We start from the raw sequence: 12225 nt of genomic DNA, 5'->3' as shown, positions 1-12225 counted from the left end.
TCCCCAGCCACACACTGGGTCTCACTCTCACCCAGTTTAGAAGTCAGCAGCAGGACACCCATTGGAGAGGGAGGATCAGGCCTTCTCCTTTAGAGAGACTGCACTGATGCAATTCACCCACTAGCGGTGGTGTAATGAGAAAAGCAATGCCCTGGAAAACAAGCAAAAAATTAGTCCTTGTCCTACTTTTATGGACACATTCGTATGACTTCTCTCACACTTCCTCACGTAACTTGTGCCAGCTCTAACCTCCTTACTAATCAGTGTATGGATGCCCCTGGGACAAAAGGATTTAAGGAAACAGTGTGAGATGCTAACTGGGCAGCAGGTATGCCACGCTCTACACAGAGAAGCTTCTCCTTCACAATGTGATGCTGTGTGAGGAAGCCTTAGCAACTTGAGTTGTTAATAGCTTGGCTCATTCTTCCACCTCACAGCACAGATGTACCTAGTAAGGCTGAGCAGAAGGTCTAATGTAAAAGATTACAGCAGCTGGGCAGTACTGTACCTGCCTGTTCTACTTCTGACTGCTGCTATCGTGATTTTAATGAACTCTGTGCTCACCCCTTCCGCTCTTCTGCCACCCAAAAAAATCCAAGTCAGACAAGGGAAAACATTTTGGTTTTGTATTTTGTACTTTCTCTTGTATTTGGGTTGAAAGGGAAGGAGGAAAGAGGGAGAAAACTGTAAGATCATGTTCCAGACATACTTTGGAAATCCACAGGCTTAATGAGAGAAAAGAACTAAATGCATGAATGTTGTCACTAGCAAGTTACCTGAAGCCTGCAAGGGAAAATGCTTTTAAAATCTTTAAAGTAAATGATCATGCCAAGACACAGATAGTCAACACTTAAGGCAAAAGGTGTTTAATTAGAGTAGGAAAAGTCCTTGTTCTAAGTAATTAAAGGTAAAATTCCAGCGCAGATGAGAGAAATCCAAACTCCTTAAATATTTGACAGCTTTAAAGAGAAATCTGCAAGGATTCAGAGATAAACCCACACAAGAAGAGGCAGAGGATGAGGCTGGATTGCCTGCTTATGCAGCTCTACTGAGGTGTTGCAAGGGCTGAGAAGCAGGTCCCTGCCCATGTGGAGTAACTGAAAGCACTCCAGGCAGGTGCTCAGACTTCCCCTGCAATCAAGGAGTAAAACAAGAATCTTACAAAGAGTGATGAAAAATCCCACATGCTTTAATCTTAAAGGTTTTTAGTCTGAGATAGATACACCTTTTGACAGTGTCCTCTCATGTATGTATAAATTCAATAAATTTCAGGAAAATCCCAGGGAGCTGCAGTGAGTTAGTCTGTAGGTAGTACTATGCAGAGGTGTACAAAGAGCCATTTAGGTTCATGGGGTCCAATCCTCCCAGCTCAGAACAGGGACAGCTTAAGTCAGATACCCCTCACCTTGCTGAATTCTTGTCCTGCTCAGGAGGCTGGGGGACTTGCTCCTTTTGCATGCTGGTTATCACCTCCTCTCCTTAGCTAAATATTTAGCAGGAGGACTTTTTAAAACAAAGCTGTGGTGGTGATGGCCAATTTTGTAGAATGACCTATCAGCTAAAGGGTACACCCAGGAAATGGGATTTGGGTTCAAGATATACGGCGCTCCCCAGGGTATGCTGTAATCCCCAACCGATGGCATGGTCTGAGAAAGAAGGAAACATTTCCTCCTGCTAATGAAGTTAACCTGTAGGCACTTGGCTGCCAGAGTCGTGGGGCTTAGACAAGAGGTCAGGGCAATGTGCTGTGCAGTAGGGCACCTAAACGTTGGTCCTTACTCTCAGAGCTATTACTGGACTTTATATTAGATGGTATCTTCTCTATATAGAACACAAATAATCCTGGTAACAAGGACAAGCAATACAGATAAGGGAACAATATGTTCGTGGAACCTCATGAAACAAAGATGTTGAGGTATCAGCACTGCCCATGCTGAGCTACCCCTGGTCATGCTTAGAAACAGGACTGCAAGAACATGGAGAATGCAATGAATTTGAGATTTATGGGTCAAAGACTTCACTCAGAGGCTGCTGACAGGGTGACTGTGGACATCACAGTTGTGGAATCTGGCATTTCCAGAAGGAACTATTTATGACTGAGGCACCTACCTATTTTTGGAGGTCTAACTGTAACTATATATACACTAAAGTGACTGCTTTAGATGACAAAAAGTTTTATATGATAAATCTCCATCTCCTAGCTGAAAGAAAACTGGTAAAATCCTCAGTGTGCTGTCAGCTAAAAATGTTCTTTTTTCTTTTTCAGCAGGTATTAGTAGTATAATCTTTCAATTCCAATTGTTTCCAGTAAAAACCATACTTCACGACAAGTTTTGCTGTATGAGAGACATGAATAATCTTTGAATAATTTGGATTCTACTACAACTTTAATAGCATTTTCCAGTTAAGTGCTTTCCCCCTGCTCTGTAATGGTTGCCATTATAAGTTTATAAGAAGATTTCCCAGCAAGAGGATTTCGTACCACCCAAAGCTTTCCTATGGAGACACTCCTCAATATTAGCAACCATTTTTTTGGAATTATGACACAATTATACAGCTACCAAGAGTAGTGCATTTCTCTCCATTAACAAGCTCACTGATGTTCACCGAAAGTTACTTATTGCATTTATGCACATATGAGAAGACACTGTCAAAAGGTGTATCTTTTCTGAGTGCTGTCCAAGACTGAAGACCTTTAAGATTACAGTCCAACTTTTGACCAGCATATACAAACAGGCTCATAATCATCTGCACAAAAGCCTATGCCATTTCCTAGTTAACATACTTTAAAAAGGCTTGCCACAAGTGGAAGTATCATTGCATAGGATTATGCAGAGCAAGCTAATAATTTAAAGTAGGTCTTAAAGGTATGGAAAATACACATATGATTACCAGGAATCTTTCCTTCCTGGTGGAGTAGAAGAGAAAACAGAAGAGCTAATTTATACTTTAGCAAACAGAAAGTAAGCTTGCTGCTGTCAGAATAAAAAGACAAAAGGTATGTGGCTAACATGTACTGTGTACAGGCAGAAGTGTCCTACCCCTGCTATGTTAAACACAGGCAAGGTCCTTAGGGAAATAAGGTCTTCTTGTTGGTTTGTTGTTTGGTGTGGTGGTTGTTTGGTGTTTTGGTTTGGTTTTTTTTCTAACTACATCAGCACTCTCTTTTCCTGTTTTTCGATATGTATCTCAGTATTTTCTTGTTCCCTGAATCAGACAGCTCCAGACTCAGTGTTTTTGTTTCTGGGGGTCTCATTCAATGACCTGACTGCCTCTGCCCTAGGTACAGGCTTTCTGGGGATCCCTAGAGGGGAGGAGGACCATAGCGCCTGTCATCCTTTTGGCTTTGGGCCTCACACAAAATGCAGCTTTGTCCTTTTGCTCTGCCCCTGTGAAAGTCATGGAAGTGTTTATAAAAAAATGTTTTCTGTTTCACTTGTGATAGAGCCTCAGTAGCTGAGCTGAAATTGCCTGGATGTTCTAAACTTATAAGCATCATCCCACCAGAGATGTGTTCTTGAATGTTAAATTTAGGCTAATTGGAGGCATATCCTTTAATTTAGCAAGCTGAGGTTACTAATACAGATCAAGAGCTAAAAATTAACAGTGGAGCTGATGTATGCTAAATGCCTAAGTGATATCTTAACCTATAATTATACAAGTTCTGTTAATAGTGAATAATTCAAATCTTCAGGGATTTCAATAGTCTAATGGGCTGTAGTTATTCCCAATTTACATTATGGTTGCTAGGTTTCATTAAAATGAGAAAAAGGCTGTATAGCATAGCAGAAGAAAATTGGTGTTTGAAGTTATCACCCAGGAACCAAAATATGAAATTTAAATTAGAAGGTGTCCAAGCAACACAATGACACCAAAGCCAATCATTGATAATGAAAGTAGGAAGAGAGGGAGTTTGCAGAGAATATTAAAGGAAGACAGCACTACTAGCAACGTGCTCCGTAACTACAATACCTTAAACTCTGCACTACTGCCGCATGTAAGGAGTCCAAAACATATCACAAACCTCATTAAGGCTCACAATGCTCTTCTGAATTATTTAAATTTTGTTATCACTGATTTGCAGATGGCAGGCTGAGGCACACAAAGCTTATCTGAAGTTCTGCAATGACTCAGTAGCATGCAAAAGGAGCAGCTCAGGGCTGCAACCTCTCCCCTAGCCTTCTGCCAGATACAGCTACACCACACCATCGCTCTGGGAGGCTCTTCAGCCAGTCCCCCTCCATGGTTTGCCACTGCTAGTTTCATCCTCATACAACGATCATCAATCTTCTCAGCTGAGCTGAGACACACTGGGAGATGTGCTATACACCAGCTCACTCAAAGCAACATGGGTTAAAGCTAGTACTTCCAGAAGAGCCAGACGGGCTTCTTATTCATCTGAACCACTGTAGACATCTGGCTTGCAGTGCAGTCACACAAACACAACAGCACAACTGCAGGGATGGCAAGTCACTGCGGGGAGGGAGAGGGGGAGCTCGGAGAGAACACCTTCAACTGGTGTTGAGACCACCAAGAAAGTGTTGTGTAGCCAGCTCTGGTCATATGTGTTTCCACAGACTTGGGATATGCTTTTGGGGGGCCACAGTATACACCCCCTAGACTCCATGTACAACAGCTAATGGCCTCCTCTTAGCCAAGCCCACCCAGGCTTTCAGAGTAAGTAGGATTTGCTGACTTGAAGCTTAAACCTGTCAGTGTGACCCATTGCTACTAGTCTACAGTGATGTGGTCTCTCCCAACTCCTACTCTTCTGAGCTGTAATGTATGCAGATGAACTATTTTTGGAACAACGAGGATAAATCAGATTACATAGGTAATAAAAATACCACATAAGTTAACAGAGATGAGCAGCATGTGTTTCCTTGACTTGAATCAAATTGTATCTGACACGTTTTGGTATCTAAATTTGACCTTAAATTTCCTTTCAATTCTTCTGGAGCATACTTTAAATATAGAGAGTATCTGCTTCTTATGAGCAGGCTAACAACTAAAATGTACTTTTGTACCTAAAGATTAGTGATTTCTTCCATGTTTTGTTAGTGATTCATGTTACTTTATCTAAATTCAGGCTCAAATTCCTCACATTTCACGTTTGGAATCTAAGTTAAGTATCTGAATTTCTCTAAAAAGGCAGAGAATACTGTGGGATGGGTTTGCTTGCTTGTTTGTTTTAATTTAAACACCTTGAAGCCTTGTAGTCTGAATGCTAGTGAATGCCCCATGAGACGAAGAGTTATAACTAGTTCTTTCTTTATAAAATAACAATTCCCAATAGCTCCTTTTTATTCTTTTCTGAATCCAAGTAACCTCTTACATCTCACTCTGAAATACATGTATCCATTTTGTAAGATATTGCTAAATATCTCTAATTTACATAACAAGCAACAGCCAAACTCCACGTACATTGTGTTAGTTATTATTACTATTATGTAATTACATAATGGAGAAATAGCAAATTCAAACAAAGTGCTGATCATGAAGTATATTAAATTATAGCATTGCCTCTGCTGCAGGGGAGGTGTGCCCAGTGGCGCACCCTCCCTCATGCAGACAATAGGATAAGCCAGAGCACAAGCCAGCTTCTCTCCTGGAAACTGAAGGAGACACCCAAGACCCAAGGAGACTTCTTCTGACTTCTGTTGTGTGCTGCAACCAGGATGTACTTCAGGGTTCAGAGGTGTAGGGCTTAAAGGCAGAACCTAGTGATTCACAATAAATATACATTTCACTAAGTGATCCAGAAAACTGATGTGCTTCTGTGGGCAGGCTCATTCTGAAATTACAAGTAAAAAGAAATCCTTCCCAAGCCTATTTTTACATGCAGCAGATGATGAGGATTCAGCAGGGTTGGATTTGGCTCAGGAACATGTGCTGCAGTCGTCAGTGACCACAAGGCCTAAAGTCCTCATAGCCGTGCTCTGCAAGCCCTGAGTAATCTTGAGCAAACCACATCAGCCTCCCAGCAGTTCAACAAAACAGTATACCTATCAGAATTGCTTAGGTTAATTACTGAGTGATTGAAAACCTCTTTCAGATTGGTAGAAAATAGATGCCTTGTTACTACAGAGTTATGTTAAGCAATAACACCACAAATCAATAAAAATCACCAAACAGGCATCTTCAGACACTTAACACCCATTGCAAATGCCATTAGCAAGACGTTTGAGGGCTGTTCACAAATCTCTTCAGTGTGAATATTATAAACTCCCCATAAAGCACTCAGATGCCCCAGTGATGGCCATGCATGTTGCATACACCACAATCCTGTCCCTGTGCTATTAACAGTACTGGTTTCACGTTTAAAAATTGTGTCCTGGGAATATGGCTGAGGACACAGCACACTAAAGATGCATTAGCAAGCAAAGAGACATGTGGATGGTCAGAGCACTCATGAGACCAGGCTGTGACTCACTGCATAACCCGGAGGAACTAACTTACCTTCTCATCTTTAACATAATCCTCTGTGAGAAATGTGTATCAAAATTTAATTACTTCATGGACTGTTATGCAGTCTGATTAATAATATTTAGACAGCACTTGGAGATCCCTAGATAAAGGTGGTTGGTTTTTTTTTTTGTCAGCCTATTATTACTAAAACCTTCATAACTTTCATCTCTTGTGTTGGGTCCCTGAGTTTAAAGGCGTTCTTTCTAATGCTCTGTACACATTTTGTGAAACTCTGGCTGCTGGTGTCAAATGCCAGCATATTCACAAGGCATAAACCATCTGGTTTTGCTGAAACTAAATATTCCCGTGTTTACTTAGGAAAATTGATGCAGATACTTTCAGTTCTCGCAGCTGTTCCTTCCTGGGAAACAGGAGAAGAACATTTTTCTCTCCGAAGAAGAGAAATAGTAAGCTTGACTGACATTCCCAAACTGCAGATCCCGCAGGCCCAAATTATTTGCCTTGTTTTCCTCAGAAGTCCTTCCCCCTTCCTTGCTTGGGGAATAATGCCACAGCAGGTGTCGTGTATTTCTGATGGTTTTTGGATAATAGGAGAGGCTGCCAGGGGAACTGAGATTGTATCATATGCTAATAAATATAATTTTTAAAAAACCCAGAACCTCCTCACACTTTCAAATATTTCTGACACAGGGAGATGAAGTAGTCTATGGTACCTAGCACTGGGTATGCCTCACCTTGTCCTTGTTTTGCATGCAGCTCCCGGGAGGCTCTCTTGTGCCTTCAAGGCAGGACTTATCTTGTCCAAGCTCTCCAGACTGGCTGGAAGCTATCAGGATAGGGCTGAGGCAGCTGCTCTTTTCAAAATAAGACATTCAAGTCACACTTACTGTGCTCAAATTTATTCTGCTTTTCTTTCTTAACTATTTCAGCACCGGTTCTTGACATCTGACTTTTAAGTATGCATAGAAACCAATGATGACATAAGTGCATTCACAGGAATTTAAGGTCAGTATCAGTCTACAAAAAAATCTTGTTATTCAAAAAATATTACCAAAGCTTTGATGGTTATAGCAGACGTATTTGTGTATCAACCAAACATCTCATGATGTGTTTCAAATATTTCAGTTATGTCTCTTCACATGTGTTATTACTCCCATTTTATAAATGTGGATATTAAAACCACGAGCTCACCAAAGTTGCCCAGGTAATGATGAGCACATGTATGACAAGAATCTGGGGAGGCTGAATCTGACTTACCTATTAGCTCTTTGAAGTGGAAAGAGTAAGTGTAAAATGTATGTAGAATATTTACAGTGTGATACCTTAACAATATCCTGCCTCTGTGATTGGATCAATAATTAACTATTTCTACAAACTGTAGTAGCTACATTGAGAGAGTTGGACCAGCTCTACTGCTGAACAACTGAGGCATTCAGTCAATACAGATCCAGACTCAAATGCCTGCCCCAGTGGATATTTAATTATCTATACAAAGTGTTGCAATTCCAAGCAGTGGTACCAAGAGACCAGCCACGGATACAGCAATTCAGAGAAGAGTTTTTCACATCCTAGGTACTCTCCTCCAAACCCAAACCACTGGCTAGTTTGGGTCTCCTCTAATTTCTTCAGGAAGCTGAGAAAGCTCAGTGTAGAAGAGTAATTACTTATATTCATTTAAAAACCAAAACTTAAAGGGATATAACAAAATGTACTCTTTACCCAGCTTTAGTGCAAATACTGAGAAACAAAAAAGTACCATAAAGTTCTATGGAATGGAATCTGTTTGGTTTTCTGCATCTGTCTCTGAATCTAAAATTTGGGGACAAAATAGTGACACTGTATCTGCAGTCTTTGTATATTTGAGATTACCTCCATACAAGTAATTTAGCCATTTCTGACTAAAGAAACTGTCCTAAGAAACAAACTATCCTATGAAAATACATTTCTGATTTGGATTACTAACTTCTGTTTCAAGTCAGAAACTGAAAAAGGCTGCTGAGGAGGCAGCGGTGGTTCAGCCAGAGCAGCCCAGGGAGAATATGCTCCTAATTACATGCTGGAAGACTAACCACGTCTCCTCCCAACTTTCTCCTTCCATCCACGTAACAGCTGCAGCCAGCCTTGAGTTACAGTTATAAAGAGGATAGAGTACATTAGAAATGAGCTACAGTAATGGCATAACATTGTAAAATACTGTTGTGTGCTGTCTAGCAGACAGACCTACGAGGGCAACATAGCTAGGGCCATGATTGTTGAAAATTACAATGACATACTAAATAAATGTATGCAGTCCACCTTAAAAGCACAGTGAGTAGCAGAAGTGCTGGCTGAACCAACATAAGGTTACTAGGGAAGAGTAGGTAACATCAGAGATGCTAAGAGCGTGCTCTGTAGCTGGGGAAGCAGCTGTCTCGAATTCGCAGCAGCAGGCTAAGTGAGATCTCACGTCTATGAGCCACAGTTTAGGGAATGGCATTAACATATAATTTTTTTGCCACCTTCTTTGGAAAGTTCTGTCCTTCAAATCTTACAAAGCCATCGGAAGGGCAGTGCAAATTAAAGGGCACTGTGAAATAGCATGCAGATAAGGAGAGGAAAGTTCACACACAGGGTATTTCGTGTAAATGACACTAAGACCCAGTAGGGGAAATCAGAAGCAAAGATGTATTAAGGGACACAAGAGGAAATTGCAAAATAACTGAAAGCAAGTTTAGAAAGGAGAACTTTATGAATGGGAATTTGCCACAAGCATCAGTGACATGCAGCTCATGCTGTGACTTGAATCACCAGTTAGTCATCTTTGCTCTTTATCTGTATAATGGTATAATGCCAAAAATTGCTGAACATCACCCCTTGATCAAAGAAAATACGTTCAGTCCACATTATTTTTTTCTGAAACACAGAAGACAATGGACATCATCCTCTGATCTTTTAGTTCTGTTTACTGTCCTGGGATTATGCCAACGTAAACTGTGGGTCTGAGGGAGAACTCACGTACCCATTTCCCTGCTCAAGCTATGATACAAGGGGGGGACAGACACACACCACACACTTCAAAGGGTTAGGCACCACAGTAAAGTGACCACCCTCCCGTTTCGCAACCCACGTCCACCTGAGGCATGACTGTCACCCAGCTATGTTCCCACTACGAGGCCAGTGGAGAAGGAGGGAATGCATGCTTTGGTGTGCAAGTTGGGATGCAGCTGTGACGGGAACCAGAGGTACCCCACGGGGTGTTATACTTCTGATGTTGAGGACAGCACCAGAGGCTTTTCTCATTGTGTGACCCCAGCATGACGCTACCCTTCAGAAAACTGAGAGAACACAGTAGTGAAATGGAGCAGAAAGCAAGCTTCATGTACTCACCAGAGATCCACAGTAATGCAGCGACACAAGTTATACAGGTCAATGTGGGTTCAGGTGAAATGTGGTAATGTAAAATAAGGCACTGGCACAGAACCAACAAGGAAAAAAAGATCTTTTTTGCAGCTTGTTCTGTTTCATAGCATCTCTGCTTATTAAATTGTTTTGTTGTTATGATACGCTGCTGTCTGGAACATGATGCCATGCCTAGTAAAAACAGTTGTTACTGAATTATATGTTTTGCTCAGTGTATCAGGAAGTTTACTGTCTCCTGGAGCTTTAGAAGACATATTAATTGTATCTTTATGCCACAGTGAAAGTTAAGTTCATATCCCCATTTTGTAGTCAATGCAGAATGTTCTGTGATAAGAGTGTCATTATGTCTGAACCTGATGTTGCAATGGCTTTAAAATAACCTTCAGGGCAGTTCATCTGCGTGAAATGAAACTGGGACAATTCCTAAAAGCTCAAGAGGGACTGCGGATTTATTAGTTTAGGCAGCAATGAAGTAGTTGGGATGAAAAAGATCCTTTTAAAAGCTGAATAATTATTTTTTCTAGATTGCTAAAAAAAAAAAAAAAGATTCATTCTACTTGGATCTTCACTAACAGCAAAATTTGAAAAATAAGAAAGGATAGCTGTATGTGCTTTCAGCAAGTGAGTTGGAGTTACATTTCCATATAACTGCCTGCAAATGGAGAAACAAAATCAATCTTCTGTTTTTTTCTTTCAGTGTATCAAGTAAAACTTTAATATCATTGTGCAGGTATTTCAAAAAACAGTTCTCTACCTGACTGGACACCTAGAATTATCTGATGCCTAATCATTGCCCCACCTTGTTCCAATTCAGACTCATAGAATGACAGAATCAGCTTGTAAAAGACCATTAAGATCACGGAGCCCAACCATTACCCCATGACTACCAATCCCACCACTAAGCCATGTCACTAAGGGCAAACTGATCGCCCTCATGGCTGCCTCTCATGACCTCCAGTCACAGACATCCCTCCTAGTAGCCCAAACTATATAACTGCTGCCCCTACCCCTCAGGGCTGGTGCTCCTCTCCCCTCACGATTTTCACTCGAGGTCACCCCTGCTCTCCTATCACCATCTTCCCTCATAGCTGCCCCTGCTCTTCCCTCATAATCTTCCCTCATGACTGCCCCCATTTTCCCCTCACAATAACCCGCTGCCTCTCCTGTCCCCTTCACAATCGCCCCTCAATATCAACGCTATCCTCTCATGATCTTCCCTCATGGCCGCCCCTGCTCTTCCCTTACAATAACCCCTCAGCCCTCATGGCTGTCTCTAATGTCCCCTCACAATCCCCCTTCATGGTTGCTCCTGTTCTCCCCTCATGATCTTCCCTTATGATCTTCCCTTATGCCTGCCTCTGCTCTCCCCTCATGATTTTCACTCATGGCCAAGACTGCTTGTCCTGGGTTTAGCACTAGCAGTCATTTTTTCTCTTTCTTGGTAGCTGGTGCAGTGCTGTGTTTTGACTTTTGGGAACAAAGCGGATAAAAATGATGTTTTGGTTTGGCCAAGGACTTTGTGAGCTCTGCCACAGAGGAGGGGGAGCTGGGAGGAAGCAGAGACAGGACACTTGACCCAAACTGACTAAAGAGGTATTCCATACCATAGCACGTCATGCCCAGGAGGGAACTGGGGGTGACCCGGAAGGACAGGGGGCCTGCTGGGTCAGACTCGTTGTTCGGCGGGTGGTATTGTACTCTTTTCCCTTGCTATTATCTCTTATCGTTGTTAGTGGTGGCGATTTGTGTTGTATATTGGTTGCTGGACTGTTCTTATCTCAGCCCGTGGGATTTGCATTATTTCGATTCTCCTCCCTATCCCTCTGGGAAGGGGGAAGGGGGGGAGCCCCTAAGGAGGGGGGAACGGACGTGGGCCTCGATTGCTTCCAGCCCAGCACCACTCACTGGGAGTGACTGCACAAGCTGTCTGGCTGGGTTTAAACCACGACACTGCTCCCCCCTCATGATCCACCCTCATGGCTGCCCCTTGTCTCCCCTCATGATTTTCACTTGTGGCTGACCCTGCTTTCCTATCAGGATCCCCTTTCACGGCTGCCCCTGCTCTCCCCTCATGATCCCCCCTCATGGCTGCCCCTCCTCTGCCCCCACGATACCGCCTCATGATTGCCCCTACTCTCAACGCAATTATCATTCCTCATGGCTGTCCCTTCTCTCCCGTCATGATCTTTACTCATGATCCCTCCTGCTCTCCACTCACGATCCCCCATCATGGCCACCCCTGCTCTCCCCTCACGATCCCCTTGCACAGCTGCCCCTCCTTTTCCCTCAAGTTCCCCCTCATGGCTGCCCCTGCTCTCCCCTCATGACTTTCAGTTATGGCTGCCCCTGCTCTTCCCTCATGGACACCCCTCCTCTCCCTCCATGATCCATCCTCAT

The 12225-nt window shown here is 42.6% G+C and overlaps 2 long non-coding RNA genes across 2 annotated transcripts in view; one reads left to right on the top strand and one right to left on the bottom strand.

Annotated features, from left to right (window-relative positions):
• The first annotated feature begins 2272 nt into the window (after positions 1 to 2272).
• Positions 2273 to 7082, top strand: LOC133219724 (uncharacterized). Its single transcript, XR_009727494.1, has 2 exons — positions 2273 to 6986; positions 7021 to 7082. It is a non-coding gene; the product is annotated as an uncharacterized LOC133219724 (long non-coding RNA).
• A 155-nt stretch (positions 7083 to 7237) lies between these two features.
• Positions 7238 to 12225, bottom strand: part of LOC133219725 (uncharacterized) — a 167161-nt gene continuing 162173 nt past the window's right edge. Inside the window, exon 3 of the long non-coding RNA XR_009727495.1 lies at positions 7238 to 7248. This is a non-coding gene — a long non-coding RNA (uncharacterized LOC133219725). The remainder of the gene's footprint in view (positions 7249 to 12225) is intronic.

The sequence above is a fragment of the Neopsephotus bourkii genome, unplaced genomic scaffold (genome assembly GCF_033783945.1).
Source record: "Neopsephotus bourkii isolate Nb327-2 ecotype Australia unplaced genomic scaffold, CSIRO-AGI_Nbou_v1 NB_1373, whole genome shotgun sequence".
Lineage (NCBI taxonomy): Eukaryota > Metazoa > Chordata > Aves > Psittaciformes > Psittacidae > Neopsephotus > Neopsephotus bourkii.
This window is presented reverse-complemented; position numbering and strand designations above follow the sequence as displayed.